This window comes from Lynx rufus, unplaced genomic scaffold (genome assembly GCF_022079265.1).
Source record: "Lynx rufus isolate CCGP_SWC_20201006 ecotype Redwood Valley unplaced genomic scaffold, mLynRuf1.p SCAF_6, whole genome shotgun sequence".
Lineage (NCBI taxonomy): Eukaryota > Metazoa > Chordata > Mammalia > Carnivora > Felidae > Lynx > Lynx rufus.
The window spans coordinates 135732157-135757845 of record NW_025814878.1 but is presented as its reverse complement, the minus strand read 5'-3'; positions in this window follow the sequence as shown (position 1 = coordinate 135757845).

The window sequence follows — 25689 nt, the reverse complement described above, 5'->3', positions numbered from 1 at the left end:
AAATCAACACAAAATAGCAAGCAAGAAAGAAAGGATGCAAGAGAGAAAGGAAAAATGGAGAAAATCTAAGAGGAAGGAAGGAAGGATGGAGAAATGGGGTCGAAGAGAAGGGGAAAGCAAGAAGAAGTTAGGGAGAGGGGAAGGAAGACTTACACCCTGAAGGAAGCATGCATTTCAATACCAGAGCTGGACTGGAAAATGAAAATTGAGGTGCCTACTTAGTGACACAAAACCCCCAGGGGATTATTTCTAACTGTTGGAAATGGGACCTCAGCCACTTCATCAACCCTTGAGCGTACATATCCTATGCATACGTGTGAAGCTCTGTGGCATCCACTAGGAACCAGAGTAGCAAATGGAAGCAAGAATGAATAGTCCTGAGAAAGAAAGTAGATCAGCTGTTAAAAATTATATGTACAACTCTCCCCAAACTTTTCCTGATGTACCATTTCCAAGATTTAAAAAAGTTTTTAAGGCTCTAAAGGAGTAGAGCCATTTGACCAATACTCTTTATCTTAAAAACAAGAAGAAGCTTCCAAATTAAAAGCCTAGATTTGAGATTTCTATTTAAGAAGGTGGGAGCGGCACAACTCTATGCTCAAAAAAGTTAAAGTTTAAAAATCAATCTTACTTTTTACTATGCACTCTTGTATTTTCTGATTTTTTTAAGGCAATCTGCTTTATTGCTGCACATTCTGATTTTTTTTTTCACCATGGAACTAGGATTAGCTTTAAAAAATAAATTTAAGGGGCACCAGCGTGGCTCAGTCAGTTGAGTATTGACTCTTGATTTCAGCTCAGGTCGTGATCCCAAGGCTGTGGGATCGAGCCCCATGTTGGACTCTGCACTGAGTGTGAAGCATGCTTAAGATTATCTTTCTCCCTCTGACCCTCTCCCTTGCTCACACTCTCTCTTAAAAATAACATTAAAAATAATAACAAATAATAAATTTAAAATCTTAGGAGGAAAACACTTCCATGAAAAATTGTATTATTATAACTGATGTGAAGAAATTCCCCAGAACCCTCATAAACTGAGTTGATACATATATTCACATCTATAAAGTGATTCTGTAACTGCAAATGCTTTGAAACATGAAAAATTATGATAAATAATGTGAGATTGTAGTCATTCTTCCTGCTTTGGGGCTGATTCTCTGTTGACTTTTCACTATTTTTAGTGACTTGTGTCAATTTCCATGAACCCACTAAAGAACTGAAAAAAAAATTTTTTTTTTTTTTTTTGGAATTCCAACATATGGATACTTGACCATATCATTAGCAAGAAGAGAAATGACTGGGTCACAATCTCACCCTCTTTATTCTGCTCCTATTATCTTCATCTAGACAATGGGAAAGGGTGGAGCCTATGGAAAGACAGTTACCCACCCACATCAACAGCATGTCTTGGACAAAACTTCAAGTGCAGGATAGATGAGGACTTACTTTATCAAAATGCCCACTCAGGAGAGAATTGAGCACACTCACTGCTCAGAAGTTATGTTTGTCAGGGCAGTTTTCTGCCTGAGCTTATACTTCTCCATTTGGGCCAACACAGAACCCAGAATCTTCCCTGGAGTAGTCAGACCAGGGACTCAACAGCACTAAGAGTTTTAGTAAGACAACAAAACAATGTTGAAATCCACACTCTGAAATAAGGCCCACACGCACACACTAACGTAAACCGATCATGGGAATTGTAAATTCAATGTCCGGTTCCTCCTCCTCTAGCAAACAGTCCCTGCTTTTCTCCAATCCGAATTCTTCCAGATGTTGCTAATCCTCTCCCACTGGTCTCCACCTAGCTCCGGAACACCTTCAAGCTTGCTTGTCCCTGAGAGTGTCCCAAAAGCTCAGGCTTTCTAGCCACCAAGGCTAAGCAGAATTTTATTTTTTATTTTATTTTAGATTTTATATGAGAGTGTGAGAGAGAGAGAGAGTGCAGATGCATGAGCAGGGAAGGGGCACAGAGAAAGAGGGAGACAGAGAATCCCAAGCAGACTCTGCACTGTTGGCATAGAGCCCAACGCAGAGTTCAATCCCACAACCCTGAGATTACGACCAGAACCGAAATTGAGAGTTGGACACTCAACCAACTAAGCCACCCAGGCACCCCTGCAGTCATTTTAAATCCTCACTCTTCATCAGTTGATTTCTTCAGGATGTTTTTGTCCCATCAAAATGCTGTGCAAGGTCTGCAAAATGTTGACCGTTGCCTACTTGTTAGCGGGACTGACTGCTTGATGCTGCAGCTCTCACTCACTTGTTTGCACCTGCTACCCTGATGCACCCCTCCTGCACTGTGATCTGTATTCTGGGATGTCAACCAGAGGAGCATTTTACGCCCCTGTGGCTGGGAAACACAATTTCTTATTTGATCTTCACTGAAGAATATCTTGGCCATCCTTGGATAACATCCCCCTCAACAGTAGGAGTGGTCTGGGGATGTTACTTTTGAGCATCACCTAATATATGGGGGCACACTGGCATGTGCCCCAGCCCAGGCTGCTGCATGAACCATTTTAAGGGGGGCATGCATTCTGATATTCACAGGTGCCCTGATTGCCATCTTATTTTCTGAGCACTCCTCCCCTCTCTACTAGCCTTCCTCCCATCAGCTCAGGTACTGGATATCTGGCCTGTCAATGGAGAGACGCACAACTATACAGCCATCTGAGACAGAACTAAAGCACTGATGTGACTTTAAGATCTCCAGAACACCCAGCCCAAGTTCTTCTTCACCCCTTAAAATGCTCCAGAAAACCCATTGCTCTGCCCCACAGGAAAAATACTGAGGGCATCTTATTGAAGTCAACATTCTCATATCACTTGTGTATAAAAAGCCAACATGTTACAGAACGTCTCCCCCCCACCACCCACCAACATGCCCTGGTTGGAGCTCAGAAGCAAGTAGAATTGAACCACAAAGTACGGGCACTGTTCAAGGAAGAAAGAACCTAGTGGCCCTTCCTAGGGTAAGCAGCCGCAACAGTGGAACCGGTGCAAGAGGCATGGCTCACATGGACGGGGAAGGAGTTACAGCTCAAGAGACAAATACTTTCTACCAGAGAGGTGATACTAGCAGTTGAGAACTGCAAGAATTCACGTCAACAAAATATAGCAGTTTGGGGAAAACAATCAGCAGCTACCATCAGTTGCCAAACCAACAGACACACAGTTCTGAAAAACTGTTCCATCTAGACGGCCAGAGCAGAAACCTGGTCAAAGCCAAGGGGAAGTATAAACAAGTCCAGGGCAGAGGCCATTGGCTAGACTGCAACAGGATTGTGCCGGCAGGGTTTTTACATGTTACAGTATGTCCTGAACTTTTCCCCCCCTTATATATGTAGTTTCCATAGGAAACTACAATGAAATAAGCCATCTATTTTCAATCAGTATTTTCGTAGGCTATATTAAATAATCAGTCATGCATACGGACAATAGCCAAGTCTCATTAGATGCTATGTTTCTCCTTTGATTTTTGCTGGCTTTCTGGCTTGACCGTGCTCACAAAACTAAGAAAAAGAGGTGGGGTGCCTGGGTGGTTCAGTTGGTTAAGCATCCAACTTTGGCTCAGGTCATGATCTCACCATCTGTGAGTTCAAGCCTCGCATCAGGCTCTGTCCTGACAGCTCAGAGCCTGGAGCCTGCTTAGGATTCTGTGTCTCCTGCTCTCTCTGCCCCTCCCCAGCTGATACTCTGTCTCTCTCCAAAATAAACAAACATTAAAAAATATTAAAAATTAAAAAAAAAAAAAGAGAAAGAGGTAGAACTGCTGGAATTAGATGAGAACCTTTGCCCTTATTCCTACAGGTCTTCCTGTTAATTGTACTTTCCAGCTTAAAATAAGGTCTCCCATGAATACGCCCGTCATTATTTTAAAAATAATAATAGTTGGTCATTAAGGAATAAAAAGCACAAAGCACGTATATTTATTTCTCTGCCTTTCCCCTCAACTCAATGGCTACGAAAGGGCAATGATAGTCCCATGGAAACAGGGGTTCTTTTAGCCATACCAGAAAATGCATTTAAAAATCTAAACAGGCTCGCTGCAGCCATATCTTTGTTTGGCAACCTGAGTATTCTCCTCACTTAGGCCTGTTCATTGCAACCCACACAGGATTACTCTGCAGCCAGGGATAATAGCTGATCCCATAATCTGGCACTAACACTTAGAAAGATTAATTACCCTATTAAAATCTTAGACATTACTAAGAAAATCTTTGTATAAACCTTTTAACTCACAACAAATGCAGCCTCCTTGGTGTCTTCAGTTTGTTATACAATACAGGTCCTCACCTTCCTACACTTGTTCACTGTGGCTTCCAGCATCTTCAGGAACATCCAGATGCACACACACACACAAAAGTGCACACACATCGGCAAACATGCACCGAGCAATAGAGTCGAAACTGCTTCCTGATACAAAGGCATAAAGTGGGAGTGTGGTTGGAACAGATAAAGTACAAACTCCTCCCGTCTGTAAATTGGCTGCTCTGGAGATTAAGCGGCAGGGGGAAAAAAAATACCGTGATTCAAAAGCTGCTGCTGTGTCAGAAACCAGAGGTACCTAAGGAGATTCAAGTTGTAATCCCCACACAAATTATATGCCCGATATGTGAAATGATGAGGAGGGTTGAGTTCTTGACGCTTAGCATCAAAGTTTCCCTCGGGAACAAAACACCCAGGATCAGTCCTTAGGGATGCCTCTCTTTTTGTTTTGTTTTGTTTTGTTTTATTTCCGTACTGCCAGCCTATCGTGGCTCCCTTTCCTCTCCAAGGCTGCTTCCTTCCCAGATTTCTTATCACATTTGCGAGAAGAACCCATTGGCTTCAAGACGGAAACACAATGAAATGGAACAGGAGGCAGAGGCCCAAGCAAACAGGTTACAAGTCATTTCCAGGCTGAACCAAAAAACCACCTCCAACCCTCGCTCCCTTCCGATATTTCACTGACAGTGTCATCAAAGAACACTCATTAAACTCATCAAATGTTATCCACAGAAAACAGTTCAAATACTGTCGATAGTAAGCTGGTAGGAGGCACAGTCTGTGGAGTCAAAATCCAGCTCCTGCGCAAAATGATTGCACGAGGGCCACGGGAGTCATCTGACCGGCCTCAGTCTCAAATGCTCCATCTGTAGCATGGGAACGATAGTGATACCAGATGCCTGAGGGCACTGGGGGAGGAAACGGGGAAGTTCACGGTGTGTCTGGCACAACCCCCAACACACAGTCAGTGCTTAGAAAACGTGGGGCGCCTGGGTGGCTCAGTCGGTTAAGCGTCCAACTTTGGCTCAGGTCATGATCTCGCAGTCCATGGGTTCAAGTCCTGCGTTGGGCTCTGTGTGGACAGCTCAGAGCCTGGAGCCTGCTTCGGATTCTCTATCTCCCTCTCTCTCTGCCCCTCCCCCTACTTGCGCACGCGCTCTCTCTCTCAAAAATAGACATTTAAAAACTAAAAACAAAAACAAAAACAAAAACTGCTAGCTGTCCCTGTTACCTGTCCCTGCAGAGTGATTTCAGAATAGCAGAGTGGGCTGCTATCCAAATGAGGAGGACTTTAGGACTAACCTGTCACTTGTCACTTTGAGCTAGTAAGTAGATCAGGTTCCCAAAGAGGTTTCTTGGCTTTTCCTAAGCAAAGTTTTGACAGACTTAATGACAGGGACATACAAGAACACTAACACGTGGTGGAGAGAAGGGAATCGTTCACAAAGGCAGGAGAATTAGAAGACCCACTTGCCTTACTTGGTCATACCCACCCCTCCCAATTCTGGTTGACTTTCTACTTCTCTGGCTATCATTTTTTGGACACAGTTTTACCTCCTATCTCAAAGAACCACAAAGCAAAAGAGACTTTCGCTTTTTTTAAACTGCATGAGAGGCATAAACAATAACTTTCAGGAAAGCCCCAAACTCCTCCAGCAGCACTGGCCCAGAGAAAGGGTTCTTTGCTTTTCCAGGTTAGTACAGAGAAAGTCAGTTTTCACAGACTTTTCAAAGAAAATGTGGAGCCATAGATGGTATAAATAACACAAGCATGAGGATTTTCTTTGCAGTCAATGAAGTTATGGTTGGAACTTCAAAACAAAAAAAGAACATTTTGGGGGCACCTGGATGGCTCAGTTGGTTAAGCGACCGACTTCGGCTCAGGTCATGATCTCGCAGTTTGTGAGTTCGAGCCCTGCATCGGGCTCTGTGCTGACAGCTCAGAGCCTGGAGCCTCCTTCAGTTTCTACTCTTTCTACTCCCCTCTCTCTACCCCTCCCCTGCTCACACTCTGTGTCTGTCTCTCGATAATAAATTAATGTTAAAAAAAATTAGAGAAATAAAAGAACATTTTTGATCTCAGCAACAAAGTCCCTCCCCTCTCTGCTCTCACAAGGAGATGTCAAGACTTTGTGCTGGGGCATTTGGTTCTTGATGCACATGGAACTGTATGCACAAAACATTTCTCTCCAGGCCAGTAGAGAACTGAAATTAGTGCTTTATCCTGTTGAGAGTAAGCAGATTCAGTTGATTTTTCACATATGTAGCTCTTTAGACACTGGAAGAAAATTTCCAAGTGATTAAAATAAGATCCAGCAAGGACAGAAGTCTGGATGTTCAAAATTCTTCTTTCCTGACCTTGTCAAAACAGTGCCTTTCTCCCGTTCTATAGTCCTTAATTTCTCAGGTGCTGCCTACCAGTCTCAGATAAACACAAACTGTCAATGCAAACATTACAGAAACAGAAATGGGTGCTCCAGAGTTGTCTAATACTAGAGTAAAAATGAAATCCCAGCAACACTGGGGGAGAGGGGAACTTGGCACCAAAGCCCCCAAAATGGGCATGATTCTCTTAAAGATGTCCCTATCAGCACTTCTCTGAAATAGATTTACATGAATAGGCTTGAATTCTACACTTTAAAAATAAAGGACACCTGGTCTCAAATCCAGACTTCTCAGGGTGGTCAGCTTCTGATGAGAAATATCTGGTCAAAACATTTACAGGGGCCCCTGGGTGACTCCGTGAGTTAAGCTCTTCTCAGCTCAGTCTTGATCTCAGGGTTGTGAGTTCGAGCCCCACATTGGGCTCCTCACTGGGCACGGAGCCTACTTAAAAACCAAAGAAAACATCTATAGACAGAACACATAGAAACTAGAAAAGGTTGTTGGCTTCTGAGTACTCCCTGTGCAGATCAGAAACCAGCCCTATTCTTGGGAAGTCTTCCAGTGGAAATACCTCAAATATCTATCATTAACAAAAATTTTAAAAACAAAGCTGACTTACATGAAGAAAAAAATCTATCATTAGTGTACTCCAGCCATCTTCAGGGTTGCAAGGACAAAAGGCCTGCACGCTGCCTGTGACAGCCTTCTGAAGAACTGAGAAGATAAGCAGAAAACAATGTGTCCGGCATGAAACAGGTATATCCGCAAATGGGTTATGGGCGTATACAGGAATAACTCCAACGTCAGGATAGTCTTGGAGAGCGAGCCGCCGGGATAGGGCAGGGAAGGCCAGTCTGGTGCCCAAAGTCTGCTTCTCCATCACTCTATGTATTTCCACGTTGGGCTGGATGCTCAGTCTGGATGCTCAGCTAGTTGGAAACAGGTAAGAAGGCAGTGGGCTCCGTGTTGCCCAATCGATGCTAGTCCTCTGCATGGGTTTCCCAGGTGCAAGTGCTGAGCCCACCTGGGCCCTAGAGGACTTCCTCTGGAGGCTGGACTACGGAATTGGAAGACAGTCTGTAGAGCCAGAAAGGTCTAAATTCAAACTTCTGGGCCATCTCTTCCTTGCTGTTGACCTCGAATGAGTTATTTAATCTCCCTCAGCCTCAAGTCTTTAACTCTTAAATGAACAAAATGCTTATTCCAAGGGCTATTACAGACCAGATCAGTTAACTTTTAAAATGGTTAACGTGCCTAACAAATAAGGGGGTTCTAAGTAAATATTAGCTCCTTTCCTTTTATATTCCTCATCCCTGATCTCCTGCTATCACAGTTTCGTGGATCTAGGCAGCAGGAGGACAGGTTTGGGTTTGAGCAGAGGCAGAGCTCCACCCTGCGAAGTCCCACACAAGTTCAGAACCACTGACTTGCCTTGCTAGCCCATGGCCCCAGCACCACCACCATCACCTTCATTGTTATCCAGTTGGTGATCTGGTCCAGGCTCCTCATAGCCCATGGATACCAAAGTAATTCATCAACCACTTCAGTATGGCTCACCACTGTCCTGTCACTTGAACCATGAGATAAGATAGAGTGGCAAGAGATCATCCTGTAAAAGAATCTCCATCTAGCCTGAACTCTTCCCTCCTCAAAAGGACAAGCACAGCAAACATAACTATGGTTCAAAACTAGGATTACCAGGAGGTAGCATGCTTAGGAGACAGCAATAACAGACCTTTGTCATCATAAGCCTTTATTGTGACATCATCTCATTTTTTCATTCTGGCTTGGAAAAGCTGAGCCCACACTCTATGAATCCAGAAATTCCCAGCAACAATGGACCATGGGCTCAGACCCTGTGATTACTTTACATGAATTATTTTTTCCATCACATAACAACTCAGAGTCAGGAACTATCATCAAAAGATAAAAGGGAAGCCCTAGGCAGCTAATTCACTTACCCAAGTTAAAAGAGGTGGCAACATGGACATCTTTAAGGGGGCAGCATTCATTTTGAGAACTTCGGTACTGAGTTCCCTTCTTCCTGTTGTGTCACTAGGATTTCACTTTTACACTGGTATTGGACAACTCTGGAACAATTTTATCTGTCCCCATGATGTCTGCACGAACAGTTTGTTTCTCTGAGACTGGTACCCACACAGCCAGAGAGTGGTAGAGTAGATATCTGAACCATAGCATCTTGACAAGAGAGCTTAACCAGCATGCTTCATCAGACTCCTTTTGATAATCTTCGGTCTTTGAACTCAGATTCATCTTTCCAACAAGTATTTATTGATCACACGTTACGTGCCAGTCACTGCCTTAGCACTAGCAATAACACAGAGAGAACTCTGCTTTCATGAAGATTACTTTCTATCTGGATAAAGAGAAGATAAAAAGACAAGCATACATATAGTAAAGATCAGGTAGTGACAAATGCTGTGAAGAAAAATACAGCAGAGCAAAGGGCTATAAAGTGCTAGATATCTAGGGAGGGCAGCTGATCACTTCTTTCAATCCCGTGTCTTCAGGTAGGACGTGCATTATTATCCCCACCCAGTACATCGGATAATGAGTTGAAAAGTTAAGTGATTTGCCAAACATCCCAGAGCTTGCAAGAAATGAAGTATAAAAAGTCAAGTTTGCTACATTCTACTGCATCTTTAGTTGCCATATTTAGTCTAATACTTCCACCTGAAATTATCCTTCCATATGTGAATTTTTAAGCACAGATGATCTCTTTGTACTCATTTTTCCTTGTTGGTCCCCATAAAATGAGATCATCTAACAAAAAAGAGTGGAAAAGGAAAAAGATATCTAAAAAAAGAAAGCCCTCTGAACTCACAAGCAACTCAACTGTCCAAAATGAGCTCTCCCACCCTCCCTTTTCAATACCCTGATTAACTGATGGCCTGTGCTCCATTATAATACTCATGGATTTGGCTCATCCAAGTAGAAATATCCCGGATCCAATGTTTTAATTACTAAGGGAAAATAAGAGTCCCCCCATCCCAAATCATCACTAACAGCATGGACATAATTTCCAATCCTGCTCTTTTACTTGGTCAATAAGCAAATAAGATTTTAGTGATAGACTGATTGCTCTATCCTGGGCTGTTAGACCATGGGCATCCTAACAGGCTGACTTTGCAATTATGGGGTTTTGACATGACAAATATTAATCCGTTTAAACCCTCAGAAGACTTTTTGGAAAACGTGACCGAGTAGGGAAAGATAAGCCCCATTCTTGTAACTGATTAAATGTCTTTATGGTTATTTTCTTCCCGTGCCCATTTTTTTTTTAATGTTGGCAGGAGAACAGATCATTGACAGCTGCAAATTTCAAGTACAAATTGTATTACTCTAAACAAGCAGGGAAAGACTAAACCTGTAAGCTGATAAAAATCCAAACTTTGGACTGAGCTTTCCCTGGGCTGGGCATTTGGTTAGCCAAAAATTCAATCCATCAGTCTGCAAGTGTTAACTATTAAATATCTGCCTCTGAAAACACGTACACATAACACAGGCATCAACTGGGGTGCCCCTGCCTCTGATTCAGCTCTGTGCAGCCCGGAGTGCCTCTATATTTAGGGGGATTCTTGGGAGACGTATATTTTACCTTGACAACTTTAGTCCCACTTCTCTACTGAAATTCCAATAATGTACCTTTTTTCTCTTGTGGTCATGCCCTTCTCTCTTCTTTATGGCAACTCATTCATGGAGAACAGACCCATCTTGATTTTCCAAAAAGACTACTGATACATGGCCAGAGGATATAGCCAACTCTACTGAAAATTCAAGGTGATGTTGGCTGAGGAGGTGGGATGGTTATTTACAATGCAGCCCAGATAACAGGAGAGAGACTTCTTTGTAGAAGTTCTATAGCTATCTCCACCATCACTCTACCAGCAGCACGGAATTTTCCCTGCCTTCTATTAAGACTCTTTCCATTGCTAACCGCCCCCCCCCCCGCCGCCGCGACACACACACACACACACACACACACACACACACACTTAACTGCCTCTTCCTCTCTCCTCCTCTTGCCCCTATACTCCAAATGCCCTATTCAGTTTTCATTCAATCATTCAGTGAAGACTTCTCGCACTCACACCATCTCGGCCATGACGGTATGCTTTGCCCAACTAAAATGGTCAACCCAGATACAAAGCCAAGCAATGGAACCTTCCCATAAAATAAATTCTGTGGTCAGCTCTTTAAGATTTTTTTTCTTCTCCTCTACACATATAACCTTAGCCATATTATCTATCTTCTAAGAATGAGTATTACCTTCCTTTCCACCTACTTTCCACATGCAGTCATAGCCTGTGATAATTCTGGTGACTCTTCCTTATCCCCCAGCGTAGTCCCCAATGCTAATTAATGTTGCCACCTCATCAGCTGTGGTGTTTACATCTCAGTAAGAAAATGCTACCAAGATGAACTGAAGGAAGGCTCATAAACCTCATTAGTTCAACTGTATGTCCCCAGTCGGCAGGACTCCAATTCACGGTGGATTATGTGCCTGCAAAAGGCACTGGAAGTCAAAATATTTTAAGACAGATATTTTTTATCTTTAGAAACTATTCCAGTAATGCCTGGGTGGCTCAGTCAGTTAAACATCTTGACTCTTGATTTCGGCTCAGGTCATGATCTCACAGTCATGAGATGGAGCCCCACATCGGGCTCTGTGCTGAGCATGGAACCTGCTTGGGATTCTGTCCCTCCCTCCCTCTCTCTGCCCCTCCCTCACTTGTGCACGTGCTCTCTAAAAAAAATTGTTTTTAATGAACTATTCCATAATAGTGGTATACTTCTGATAAGGAGTGTGATTCCCAAATTCTGTCCAGCTATAATCAACCTTTTAATCAGGTGTAAAGGAGACACGTACCCAGTATTATCTAAACATAAATTATCATTTTATGACCATCTTTTCTTTGTAGAAAAATTACATGCAAACTCACCACCAACAGATAACCACTGATTACGTTTTGTTGTGTTTCTTATTTCCTCATGTTTTTACAGATATGAGTTACCACGGCAGTTTTGTGTTCTCATCTTGCACTTACTATGTATTGAGAGTTTTCCCTTTCATAAAAATAATTACTGCCTGTGTATTAATCCACTTATATACACACACTAATTTATATAACTTCACCTATTATTCAGCACTTAGATTTTATAAATAGCAAAATAACACCATATTAAATCAACTATTCGATCAACTCTGATTAAAATCTATGCACACAAAATGTGTGTACAAAACCAGAGTACAGAAGATAATCACTGAATTTCTTTCCAATTTTTTTTATTAAATAGGCATAAAGTTTACCATCTTAACCTTTTTTAAGTGTACATTCTGGTGGTATTAAATACACTCAATGTTGTGCAACTGTCACCACCATCCATCTCCATAACTCTTTTCATCTTGTAAAACTGCAACTCTATACCCGTTAAATAACTTCCCTTTTATCCCTCCCACCTCCTCCCCTGGCAACTAATTTTCTCATTTTGACTACTCTAAATACCTTATATGAGTGGAATCATACATTTGTCTTCTAGTGACTGGCTTATTTCACTTAACATAATGTCCTCAAGGTTTACCTATGGTGTAGTATATGTCAGAATTCCCTTCGTTTTTAAGGCTGAACAATACCCCACTGTATATACTACATCTTGCTTATCAATCCTTCTGTCTGCTGATGGCCTCTGGGCTGCTTCCATGTTTTAGTTATTATGAAGACTACTGCTATTAACACGGGTGTACAAATATCTCTTCAATGCCCTGCTTTCAATTTTGGTGGGGGGTATATACCCAGAAATGGAATTGCTGGATTATACGATAATCCAATTTTTAATTTTTTGAGAAGCCATCATCCCATTTTCCACAGCAGCTGCACCATTGTACATTCCCACCAACACTGCTCAACGGTTCCAATTTCTCTACATCCCAGCCACTGCTTATTTTCTGTTTTGTTGTCGTTGTTGGTAGCCAACCTAATGGCTGAGGGGAAGTATCTCATCATCTCATTGTAGTTTTAGTTTGCATTTCCCTAATGATTAGTGAAGAGGAGAATCTTTTCATGTGCTTATTGACCATTTGTATAATTTCTTGGAGAAATGTCTGTTCAAGTTCTCTGCCCATTTTTGGATTGGGTTGTTTTTGTTAAGTTTTAGGAATTCTCTATATATTCTGGACATTAATCCCTTAATCAGTTATAGGATTTGCAAATATTTTCTCCCATTCTATGGATTGCCTTCTTTATTGTTGACACTACTTTGATGCATAAATTTGTCTGAATTCCCAAAAGGACCAATTTATCTGTTTTTTTGTTCCCTAAGCCTTCAGTGTCCTCTCCAAGAAATCACTGCCAAATGCAGTATTATCAGCATTTGTTCTGTCTTTTCTTCTAAGAGTTGTATAGTTTTAGATATTACATTTTGGTCTTTGATTCATTTTGAGTTAATTTTTTTTATATTGGTGTTAAGGGTCTAATTTCATTCTTTACCATGAATCACATAACGCTTCATGTAATTTATTAAGCCTAGATGGGAAACAGTTTTGAAGTTACAGAGAACTAAGCCAGCCAGGAAATGAAACTGGAAAACAGGGAGATATCCACCTCTACCCTCAACCCCATCCCCACTACCCCATACTGAAAACATACAGTGCAAAGGTGAGACTGGGAGATTCTAAGACCCAGAGGAAGAAAGATAGCATACTTTCCAGGGGTTTGTGGCAATAGCAGATTGTCCAGGCAGTATAGTGTCTGCCCAACCTCCTCAAGTGCCAGAAATTATCCCATGTGTGAATATTTAGTAACTGATTCATTTTGCTAGCCATATATGATGTCATTTACTCCACTAATTAATCTTTGCCTCCAAACACATGATTCTCATTATGTTCCCAAAACTATATTCATTAGAATACCAACACCTATTGTATTCTTGTCTGAGATTTTCTGTTTGGATTATCATCTAAGGAAAAACCAACTACCTCACAGCTTCATGTGTTCCAGTGGGTCTATCATAGCACCATTCTGATGACTCTGGGACCTTGAAAGTTGGGACACAGAGGGAATGTTATAGTAGCTCAAAATGGTAGTTCTACCCTTTTCCAAAGCCCAATTCCACCTCCTTGTCAAAATCCTTAATTTTCTCTTGAGGATACTGGGAATGTTAAAGACCAGGACCCACTACAACTCTCTTGGAATGGGGGATACAAGACTCAAGTCCCATTTTCTCTCAAAGGATCAGCTAAGAGTTTGTGGAGAAATCATGATCTCTCATGACTACACGTAAGAAACACTTTTCAGGGAAAATGGTTATTAGAATCACATTCAGTCTCATAAACCAGGTGTGATTTGGAGAAAATCAAGAGAAGAGGAGCGCCTGGGTGGCGCAGTCGGTTAAGCGTCCGACTTCAGCCAGGTCACGATCTCGTGGTCCGTGAGTTCCAGCCCCGCGTCAGGCTCTGGGCTGATGGCTCAGAGCCTGGAGCCTGTTTCCGATTCTGTGTCTCCCTCTCTCTCTGCCCCTCCCCCGTTCATGCTCTGTCTCTCTCTGTCCCAAAAATAAATAAAAACGTTGAAAAAAAAATTTTTTAAATAAAAAAAAAAAAGAGAAGAGCCCAGGAACAAAAGTTTGTGTCCCAACAGCCAGGTTTCTTTTGCAGTGGCTCTTTATATAAAGAACGAGGATGTGAGGACCTCAGCCTTCCCACTTCACCATTCTGAACATTGTCCTGCCATCTTATGAAGCAACTGAAAAGGAGCCATTCACTACAGAGGAATCCTGAAAAGACTAAGGGAAGAGTGACCAATCTTATACAAAGCAACCCAAAGGTACAACATAACAGGGAATGCTATAATTGTATAACGCTCTGGAGCTATAGGCCAATGAAACTAATGCTGTGCTGAATAAAAGGGAGTAACAAAGTAGATAAAATGGTATTAAATTCTGGGACTCCCCAAGGTTTCCCCTCCAGTAAGCCACTCCAAGTGCCAACATGTCAAGTTGGCTTTCCAGGAGTTAGTACCATCTTGTAACCAGTCACCTGTCTCCCAAGGGGAATAAAATCAGCCAACAAATCCCTTATGCCTTTTCTTCTTCCAGAAGTTTCCTTGGTATCAAGAATCCAGAAAGCACTACAAGAGACTTGCAAAGGATACCAGCACCTCATCAGAAGTCCCTGTAAATGACCAGTCTTGGTATTTTTCTAAGATCCAGGCAACAAATGGGCAAATCAAAGTAGGACATACATCCTTCTCTATAACTGCCTCCCTCATGCCCATGTCTCCTGGTTCTCATACCGCTAGTTTATTTCTGGATTTCCCTGCAAGCAAACTGAAATCCCCATCTGATTCTCATGCATTAGTGGAAAGTTAGCCTCAATGGTCCACTGTTTGTAACCAACCAAGAGACGATTCACCCCTACACCTGGGAATTTATCCAAAGTTGGGAATCTCTCACATGGAGCATAATGGCACAGCAAGTGGTAAATAGCTTTATTTTTCTTTGATTACTCAAATCAAAGAGATAATCTAACAAATATCCCTAAATAATGAATATCATAGTCCTTTTCTTTCATTTGGGGATAACTCCACAGAAGTCTCTTGCTTCATTGTTTTTTAATCTAGGTTCATTTCCCAGCCTGACTCTCTGTGAACATTCTACCATATTCTGAATTCCTCCTTGGACTCCTGTAAAGAGAAGGTTCCTAAAGGCATAGTAGGCAGCCAAAGGGTCCAAAGCAGGGCCTGCAGGCCAGGGCTGGTGCATCTTCTAGTGATGAGACAGAAAGGGGCTGGCCCCTTGTCTTGGTTGCAGCCGGTTTCACCTTAGCAGGCAGCTGGCAATAGCCTCCTGTTTGCAGCCCGGGCAAAACAAAACAAAACGATTCCAGTATCATCTCCAGCATCAACCAGTTCTATCTCCCTCTCCTTCCGGCCCACGCTGCTCCTGTCACTGTGATTATGGAGGCAGCATTTGTGCAATAATTAGGATCCTCCTGGGCCAGCCAGTCTCAATGAGAGCAGGATGCCAGCTTCTCCATCACCAGAATCATCATCTCAGCATTCCTCCTCGGCACTCTTCTGCCTCCCAGATCCTATCCCATGCCCCTGGCCACAGGAATCACTAAGCCAGGCTGAGACCAAGTGGACAACTTCTCTTCTATCCTAAAGTCAAGGTTATTTATTTTCCTGGCTCACTGGGAGCAGCCCCAGCTCAAGACCAGGTGGAAAGGTGCTGTGTGGTTGGTCATTGTCAGCATCCCTGCCGTTGAGGGGGGGTTTCAGGGATCATCTCTACAGTGTTTGCTCTAATTCTCCACCTCTTGTTTTATTGGTTGCACAGCATCATAGGCTCTTCTGGGCCACCAGACATCTTCAATGCCCACATTTCTCCCAACAGTGATCCTGGAGTCTTTTCAACTCCAGGACCTCTGAAGTTCAGGATCTGGGAAAGATCACCTCTTGATGGCACTCTCCATGGGTAGCCTTCTGTGGGATAGCACCCTCTGGGGGTGCTTATAGTTGCTTTTCCTCTGATTTCCAATTCCCCGCTCTTCTCCTGCTAGGACCTTGAACTCACAATAGACTGAGACGGTGAAAATGCTCCCATATCGGTCTCTTGATGAAAAGAGGGGCACTCACCTGGCACTGTGGGACATCACCCCTCTTGGTATTCTGATTCCAAGAGCCCAAAAACAAATGCAGTGATAAAATCTAAGAGAAACCAGGAGAAACCCCTCCGCCTGGAAGCCCTTGCTGATCTAACTGCACTGCTCAAGACCCCAGAAATCAGTTTTCCAACCCCCTCTTCCCCTCCCCCTGCCCAACTTCCATTTTCTCCTTTCTTCTGTAGTCACACTTATCAGAATGTAATGTTTCTCTGTTACTAAGGACAATGGGTATTTTTAAACCCCATTCCCCTCCCTATGACTCAAAATAAGTACAATGTGAAAAACTGCTTCGCTGTTCCTGGAGCCAACCCGCCCAACCCAGGGGCTACTGGACTCCAGAAAGGAAGTCAGACTTGATAGAGGATGGACAGCAATGCCAGTGAGGTCTGTGTGACCCACCAGTACTGGGCAGAGTGGTGGGTGGAGCAAGGGATTTGCAAAGGCCCCCAGCCTTTCCTCCAGATTTTGAAATGCCTAAGGCACCACTTTAATCCCTGATAGATGCAAAGGAGTCTTGAAGAAGCAGAAACAGGAAGAGACCATAAAGGGCTTGATTGTATTCAAGAAATGGCCATTCTAATAGCTCTCTGCCTGCAGGCTCTGTCTTCCTGTCCCGGTGGGGGGCAGGGGGGAATGACCAGTCGTCTCCAATGTGCTGAGTGAGCAGCCCACAGGCACCCACAAATCAGAACAGACTAGTCCTGGGATGCCAGCAGAGCAGACAAAGGGTCGCCCAGCCAGAAGATGTCATGGGCAGCACCTGGCTCTGAGACTAAGCTAATTGGCATGTGGCTAACCTGCAGTATTCATGGTAAAGCCTGGGAAGTTACCACATCCAGACAAGAGAGAGGTGGCCAGTTACTATGTCACTACATGATCAATCAGCCAGAGTGAAGGCATGCATGTGACCTGTCCTTGGATCCAGGAGGCTGAAGAAACAGCTCAGACTCATACAAGAGAAACTCTGTCCCAGTCTACAGCGATGTCCTATATACATCCGCATGGCTAAGAGAGGGAATGGAATAGGAGTTGCAGAAGGCATTTTTATAGCAAGGATAGCACAGCCCTTACACAAGTAATAGGACATTGGACAAATGCTGATCCCTATAGCTTTCTGTAAAATAGAAGCAGTAAATCACTCAGGCATAAACACACACACACACACACACACACACACACACACACACACAGTGTAAAGATTCAGGTTACATCTAAGAATCATCTCACAGCATCCATGGCTTGAAAACTGTATTGATTCCTAAGTGGGGGTATTCTGCCCAGGACACCTATAATAATTCTACTGAAATTAATTCATAAACCAAAGAGACTTTGCTACTACTTTTTTGAGGACCTTCTTAAATAATTAGCATCACGATTTTCTTTCGTGCCCGATTATGAAATAACCCTTCACTGCCACCACCCGCACCACCGTGACCACATGCCCCAATGCATCACATTTGCCTAATCTTAACGCGTAGGTACACAGACTGGCTGAGTCCGTGGAGCTACAGTTGCACACGGGCACCCCAAAAAGGCCACTGGCTTTTTCAGTTGTCACATATCCTGGTCTTACAAAATGGATCCTAAACAGAACCAGTCTCTTTGGAGTCAGCCTGAAACAACAACAAAGAAACTGACATTGGCATTGACTTTCCACGCAGAGAATAGGTAAGAACGAGGCATGTGCTATTCCCTTCCCTACCTTTCATCCCTCCCTCCTTTGTTCCTTCTCTTTCTAGCTTGCTCCTTCTACAGCACTAGGTTAATAGATGATTATTTTCATGAAAGCAAACCTGTTCAAAGCTTCAAAAATCTTGCAAGAAACGGTTATTGTGATTCAATCTTTCAAACTTCACCGTGTTAATAATCCCTTTAGACTCATAAAGAGCTTATTGGAACCAGCATTGGAATTAATTGAATTTGTAGTCTCACCAAACAGAAACAGCAACTCTATTATTAGTATTAAGATAATTATGGTAGGTTTGGATATTTTCACATTTTTTTATGTTAAAGGGACGGTACCAAATTCAACACAAAGCAGCCTTAACCCTACCTTTACGTCCTCAAGTCATAGTTCTGTGACTCCCTCAAAAGCAGGATATAAACCCTGCTTTTATTTAATATCCATAACTATCCATAACTTTTACTTAATATCCATAACTTACTAATGGGTCTAAATCAGTAATAACAAAGTCTCATTCCATAGTTTATTTTTAGGCATTTTTGTTTCCTATTAGAATTATGCTCTTTAAGACTCTTAAATACTGAGAACTGAGGGTTGATTGGGGTGGGGCGGAGAGAAGAAAGTGGGTGATGGGCATCGAGGAGGGCACCTGTTGGGATGAGCACTGAGTGTTCTATGGAAACCAATTTGACAGGGAGAATAGGAAGATGGCGGCGTAGGAGGACGCTGGGCTCACCGCGCGTCCTGCTGATCACTTAGATTCCACCTACACCTGCCTAAATAACCCAGAAAACCGCCAGAGGATTAGCAGAACAGAGTCACCGGACCCAAGTGCAGACGAGAGGCCCACGGAAGAGGGTAGGAAGGGCGGCGAGGCGGTGCGTGCTCCACGGACTGGCGGGAGGGAGCCGGGGCGGAGGGGCGGCTCGCCGGCCAAGCAGAGCCCCCGAGTCCGGCTTGCAAAAGCGGAGGGGCCTGACGGACTGTGTTCCGACAGCAAGCGCGACTTAGCGTCTGGGAGGTCATAAGTTAACAGCTCTGCTCAGAAAGCGGGAAGGCTGGAGGACAAAGGGAGGGTGAGCTGCGGAGCCCCCGGACGACAGAGCTCAGTTTGGCAGGGAACAAAGGCGCTCTCCAGCGCCATCTCCCCCGCCCATCCCCCAGCCAAAATCCCAAAGGGAACCGGCTCCGGCCAGGGAAATTGCTCGCTCCGCGCGAACACCCAACTCTGTGCTTCTGCGGAGCCAAACCTCCGGCAGCGATCTGACTCCCTCCGGCTGCCACAGGGCCCCTCCTGAAGTGGATCACCTAAGGAGAAGCGAGCTAAGCCTGCCCCCCCTGCCGCCGTGCACCTTGCCTTCCCACCCCAGCTAATACGCCAGATCCCCAGCATCACAAGCCTGGCAGTGTGCAAGTAGCCCAGACGGGCCACGCCACCCCACAGTGAATCCCGCCCCTAGGAGAGGGGAAGAGAAGGCACACACCAGTCTGACTGTGGCCCCAGCGGTGGGCTGGGGGCAGACATCAGGTCGGACTGCGGCCCCGCCCACCAACTCCAGTTATACACCACAGCACAGGGGAAGTGCCCTGCAGGCCCTCACCACACCAGGGACTATCCAAAATGACCAAGCGGAAGAATTCCCCCCAGAAGAATCTCCAGGAAATAACAACAGCTAATGAACTGATCAAAAAGGATTTAAATAATATAACAGAAAGTGAATTTAGAATAATAGTCATAAAATTAATCGCTGGGCTGGAAAACAGCATACAGGACAGCAGAGAATCTCTTGCTACAGACATCAGGGGACTAATGAACAGGCACGAGGAGCTGAAAAACGCTTTAAAGGAAATGGAAAACAAAATGCAAACCGCCACAGCTCGGATGGAAGAGGCAGAGGAGAGAATAGGTGAACTAGAAGATAAAGTTATGGAAAAAGAGGAAGCTGAGAAAAAGAGAGATAAAAAAATCCAGGAGTATGAGGGGAAAATTAGAGAACTAAGTGATACACTAAAAAGAAATAATTTACGCATAATTGGTATCCCAGAGGAGGAAGAGAGAGGGAAAGGTGCTGAAGGGGTACTTGAAGAAATCATAGCTGAGAACTTCCCTGAACTGGGGAAGGAAAAAGGCATTGAAATCCAAGAGGCACAGAGAACTCCCTTCAGACGTAACTTGAATCGATCTTCTGCACGACATATCATAGTGAAACTGGCAAAATACAAGGATAAAGAGAAAATTCTGAAAGCAGCAAGGGGTAAACGTGCCCTCACATATAAAGGGAGACCTATAAGACTCATGACTGATCTCTCTTTTGAAACTTGGCAGGCCAGAAAGAATTGGCACGAGATTTTCAGGGTGCTAGACAGCAAAAATATGCAGCCAAGAATCCTTTATCCAGCAAGTCTGTCATTTAGAATAGAAGGAGAGATAAAGGTCTTCCCAAACAAACAAAAACTGAAGGAATTTGTCACCACTAAACCAGCCCTACAAGAGATCCTAAGGGGGACCCTGTGAGACAAAGTACCAGAGACATCACTACAAGCATAAAACATACAGACATCACAATGACTCTAAACCCGTATCTTTCTATAATAACACTGAATGTAAATGGATTAAATGCGCCAACCAAAAGACATAGGGTATCAGAATGGATAAAAAAACAAGACCCATCTATTTGCTGTCTACAAGAGACTCATTTTAGACCTGAGGACACCTTTAGATTGAGAGTGAGGGGATGGAGAACTATTTATCATGCTACTGGAAGCCAGAAGAAAGCTGGAGTAGCCATACTTATATCAGACAAACTAGACTTTAAATTAAAGGCTGTAACAAGAGATGAAGAAGGACATTATATAATAGTTTCAGGGTCTATCCATCAGGAAGAGCTAACAATTATAAATGTCTATGCGCCGAATACCGGAGCCCCCAAATATATAAAACAATTACTCATAAACATAAGCAACCTTATTGATAAGAATGTGGTAATTGCTGGGGACTTTAACACCCCACTTACAGAAATGGATAGATCATCTAGACACACGGTCAATAAAGAAACAAGGGCCCTGAATGAGACACTGGATCAGATGGACTTGACAGATATATTTAGAACTCTGCATCCCAAAGCAACAGAATATACTTTCTTCTCGAGTGCACATGGAACATTCTCCAAGATAGATCATATACTGGGTCACAAATCAGCCCTTCATAAGTTTACAAGAATTGAAATTATACCATGCATACTTTCAGACCACAATGCTATGAAGCTTGAAGTCAACCACAGGAAAAAGTCTGGAAAACCTCCAAAAGCATGGAGGTTAAAGAACACCCTACTCACGAATGAGTGGGTCAACCAGGCAATTAGAGAAGAAATCAAAAAATATATGGAAACAAACGAAAATGAAAATACAACAATCCAAACGCTTTGGGACGCAGCGAAGGCAGTCCTGAGAGGAAAATACATCGCAATCCAGGCCTATCTCAAGAAACAAGAAAAATCCCAAATACAAAATCTAACAGCACACCTAAAGGAAATAGAAGCAGAACAGCAAAGGCAGCCTAAACCCAGCAGAAGAAGAGAAATAATAAAGATCAGAGCAGAAATAAACAATATAGAATCTAAAAAAACTGTAGAGCAGATCAACGAAACCAAGAGTTGGTTTTTTGAAAAAATAAACAAAATTGACAAACCTCTAGCCAGGCTTCTCAAAAAGAAAAGGGAGATGACCCAAATAGATAAAATCATGAATGAAAATGGAATTATTACAACCAATCCCTCAGAGATACAAACAATTATCAGGGAATACTATGAAAAATTATATGCCAACAAATTGGACAACCTGGAAGAAATGGACAAATTCCTGAACACCCACACTCTTCCAAAACTCAATCAGGAGGAAATAGAAAGCTTGAACAGACCCATAACCAGCGAAGAAATTGAATCGGTTATCAAAAATCTCCCAACAAATAAGAGTCCAGGACCAGATGGCTTCCCAGGGGAGTTCTACCAGACGTTTAAAGCAGAGATAATACCTATCCTTCTCAAGCTATTCCAAGAAATAGAAAGGGAAGGAAAACTTCCAGACTCATTCTATGAAGCCAATATTACTTTGATTCCTAAACCAGACAGAGACCCAGTCAAAAAAGAGAACTACAGGCCAATATCCCTGATGAATATGGATGCCAAAATTCTCAATAAGATACTAGCAAATCGAATTCAACAGCATATAAAAAGCATTATTCACCATGATCAAGTGGGATTCATTCCTGGGATGCAGGGCTGGTTCAACATTCGCAAATCAATCAACGTGATACATCACATTAACAAAAAAAAAGAGAAGAACCATATGATCCTGTCAATCGATGCAGAAAAGGCCTTTGATAAAATCCAGCACCCTTTCTTAATAAAAACCCTTGAGAAAGTCGGGATAGAAGGAACATACTTAAAGATCATAAAAGCCATTTATGAAAAGCCCACAGCTAACATCATCCTCAACGGGGAAAAACTGAGAGCTTTTTCCCTGAGATCAGGAACACGACAGGGATGCCCACTCTCACCGTTGTTATTTAACATAGTGCTGGAAGTTCTAGCATCAGCAATCAGACAACAAAAGGAAATCAAAGGCATCAAAATTGGCAAAGATGAAGTCAAGCTTTCGCTTTTTGCAGATGACATGATATTATACATGGAAAATCCGATAGACTCCACCAAAAGTCTGCTAGAACTGATACATGAATTCAGCAAAGTTGCAGGATACAAAATCAATGTACACAAATCAGTTGCATTCTTATACACTAACAATGAAGCAACAGAAAGACAAATAAAGAAACTGATCCCATTCACAATTGCACCAAGAAGCATAAAATACCTAGGAATAAATCTAACCAAAGATGTAAAGGATCTGTATGCTGAAAACTATAGAAAGCTTATGAAGGAAATTGAAGAAGATTTAAAGAAATGGAAAGACATTCCCTGCTCATGGATTGGAAAAATAAATATTGTCAAAATGTCAATACTACCCAAAGCTATCTACACATTCAATGCAATCCCAATCAAAATTGCACCAGCATTCTTCTCGAAACTAGAACAAGCAATCCTAAAATTCATATGGAACCACAAAAGGCCCCGAATAGCCAAAGGAATTTTGAAGAAGAAGACCAAAGCAGGAGGCATCACAATCCCAGACTTCAGCCTCTACTACAAAGCTGTCATCATCAAGACAGCATGGTATTGGCACAAAAACAGACACACAGACCAATGGAATAGAATAGAAACCCCAGAACTAGACCCACAAACATATGGCCAACTCATCTTTGACAAAGCAGGAAAGAACATCCAATGGAAAAAAGACAGCCTCTTTAACAAATGGTGCTGGGAGATCTGGACAGCAACATGCAGAAGGTTGAAACTAGACCACTTTCTCACACCATTTACAAAAATAAACTCAAAATGGATAAAGGACCTAAATGTGAGACAGGAAACCATCAGAACCTTAGAGGAGAAAGCAGGAAAAGACCTCTCTGACCTCAGCCGTAGCAATCTCTTACTCGACACATCCCCAAAGGCAAGGGAATTAAAAGCAAAAGTGAATTACTGGGACCTTATGAAGATAAAAAGCTTCTGCACAGCAAAGGAAACAACCAACAAAACTAAAAGACAACCAACGGAATGGGAAAAGATATTTGCAAATGACATATCGGACAAAGGGCTAGTATCTAAAATCTATAAAGAGCTCACCAAACTCCACACCCGAAAAACAAATAACCCAGTGAAGAAATGGGCAGAAAACATGAATAGACACTTCTCTAAAGAAGACATCCAGATGGCCAACAGGCACATGAAAAGATGTTCAGCGTCGCTCCTTATCAGGGAAATACAAATCAAAACCACACTCAGGTATCACCTCACGCCAGTCAGAGTGGCCAAAATGAACAAATCAGGAGACTATAGATGCTGGAGAGGATGTGGAGAAACGGGAACCCTCTTGCACTGTTGGTGGGAATGCAAATTGGTGCAGCCGCTCTGGAAAACAGTGTGGAGGTTCCTCAGAAAATTAAAAATAGACCTACCCTATGACCCAGCAATAGCACTGCTAGGAATCTACCCAAGGGATACAGGAGTACTGATGCATAGGGGCACTTGTACCCCAATGTTCATAGCAGCACTCTCAACAATAGCCAAATTATGGAAAGAGCCTAAATGTCCATCAACTGATGAATGGATAAAGAAATTGTGGTTTATATACACAATGGAATACTACGTGGCAATGAGAAAAAATGAAATATGGCCTTTTGTAGCAACGTGGATGGAACTGGAGAGTGTGATGCTAAGTGAAATAAGCCATACAGAGAAAGACAGATACCATATGGTTTCACTCTTATGTGGATCCTGAGAAACTCAACAGGAACCCATGGGGGAGGGGAAGGGAGAAAAAAAAAAAGACGTTAGAGTGGGAGAGAGCCAAAGCATAAGAGACTGTTAAAAACTGAGAACAAACTGAGGGTTGATGGGGGGTGGGAGGGAGGGGCGGGTGGGTGATGGGTATTGAGGAGGGCACCTTTTGGGATGAGCACTGGGTGTTGTATGGAAACCAATTTGTCAATAAACTTCATAAAAAAAAAAAAAAAAAAAAAAAAAAAAAAAAAAGAAACCAATTTGACAGTAAATCATATTTAATATAAAAAAAGAATTATACTCTTTATAAAAGGACTGCTTTTTGTGTCCCAGTCCATTTTTTATTTAGGAACATTTTCCAACTGAGCTTCCTTTCCAGACTCTAAGTTTTTACACAGTTTGGCTTCAGGATCAGGTAGAGATCAATTTATAAATGCTAGGGACAGCTTGCCCTGACATTTCTCCTACAAGTCGTAACAGAATGGACTCCGAGCCAAGAGACCAAAGTTCTGGTCCTGGCTTACCAACCACCACCTGTGTGATTGCCTAGCATCAGTCCCCCCCCCCCACACACCCCGCATTAGGAAAAAAAGGCTACAACAAAAAAGGATGGTTTTTAATATCACTGTCCTCTCTAAGCGTTTTCTGCTTCCACTTATGATTCTAATTACACGAGGTTATAAAAGACCTCTAAACACCTCTCACACTGGTGAATCATAAATACTTCTTTTTAATTGATTGTATTCCTTGTTATTGCTTTACAGGGATGAGAAAGACTTTTTTCCACAATTGCTTGGCATATAGGGTAATGTCTTTTGGTAAAGTTTTTGCCTTAGGATGTGTGTGTGTGCATGTGTATGCACACCCACCTAGGATGGGTACATATTTGTATGTATGTTGGGAAAGGTGATTACAGTGAGGAGAAAATGAGTGCTATTTCAGAGCATTTTGTTTAAGCACCCCAGCCCCGAATTTCAACAGATTAAAAATATTGAGGAGATCCAGTTATATGCCTTGAGAATCAAAATTTAAAAAGTCATTCTCTATGGTGCTCTCTGATGGTAAATAATCATATACACAAGCCAGTCTTATCCTTCATTCCAATCAGGGACTCTTCAGAGAGCTTTTGTTAAGGGATCAGTCATAGCAGTAGGTGTTGTATCCAAGTCCTACTTCTTTACCCTTGAGACGTTAATACTCTAGCTGAGGAGCCACAGAATCATAGAATTTTAGGGTCGGGAGAGTTACCAAAGTTTTTCCAGTCCAACCTC